The sequence below is a fragment of the Odontomachus brunneus genome, unplaced genomic scaffold (assembly GCF_010583005.1).
Source record: "Odontomachus brunneus isolate Ranch 3 - 2012 unplaced genomic scaffold, Obru_v1 Obru_scaffold_067, whole genome shotgun sequence".
In the NCBI taxonomy this organism is placed as follows: Eukaryota; Metazoa; Arthropoda; class Insecta; order Hymenoptera; family Formicidae; genus Odontomachus; species Odontomachus brunneus.
Window position 1 is genome coordinate 254615 of NW_022639517.1, and position 693 is coordinate 255307.

The 693-nt window shown below is 53.2% G+C and overlaps 1 protein-coding gene across 1 annotated transcript in view; it reads right to left on the bottom strand.

Annotated features, from left to right (window-relative positions):
• Nucleotides 1-693, bottom strand: part of LOC116846712 — a 7189-nt gene that overhangs the window by 2186 nt on the left and 4310 nt on the right. The window lies entirely within an intron of this gene.

The window sequence follows — 693 nt, forward strand, 5'->3', positions numbered from 1 at the left end:
TGAACAGGCACACGTTCCGCGATCTAGGAAAATTTTTCGATAGGCCAGACACGCTTGTCGAAGAATATCTACGTCGTTCCGGCAATAGCGCACTATCTCCTGTTGAAAATTAAATACCGCGTTTTTACTTGTCATTTCAGCGTGCCACGTTAACAATTGTTTGCGTTCGTCCGATTTCATCGTATCCGGTGTGTTTCGAACGGCCTGAGGTGTAGAGCGGCTGGTTCGTAATGCCGTCGAACTTCCGTCGACTGCTATCTTCAATTGCGCGAGTATGGTGCGTGCTCTCCTATCCAGGAGCCTCGTCAGATGGTGTGAGGAAAGTGCGAGAGTGCTCTGGTGCTTAAGAGCACGGCGTGGCCCAGTGAAGGACACGCTTGGAATTGCCCGGCGCCTCCGCGCTGGGAATGAATCCCCCTTTCGGAGGATGATAGTCACTCAGAGGAAGGAGACACTAGTCCGTCTCCTTTCGTGAGTGTCGGATCTGGTCCGAGGAGATTCAGCTCTGGTTGGCGAGGAAACAACAGAGGCTGAATCCGTAATGATAGTCAGACGAGCTGAAGTCGCCTTTCTCAGTCGCGCACGCGGCACCTGCGATGTTTTGTAAGAACTCCGCAAGTGCAACACTGAATCGCGGACGCGGCGGTGTTGAAGCCTGACGGTGACGTGCAGGTCACGGTAAACGTGCGTGAA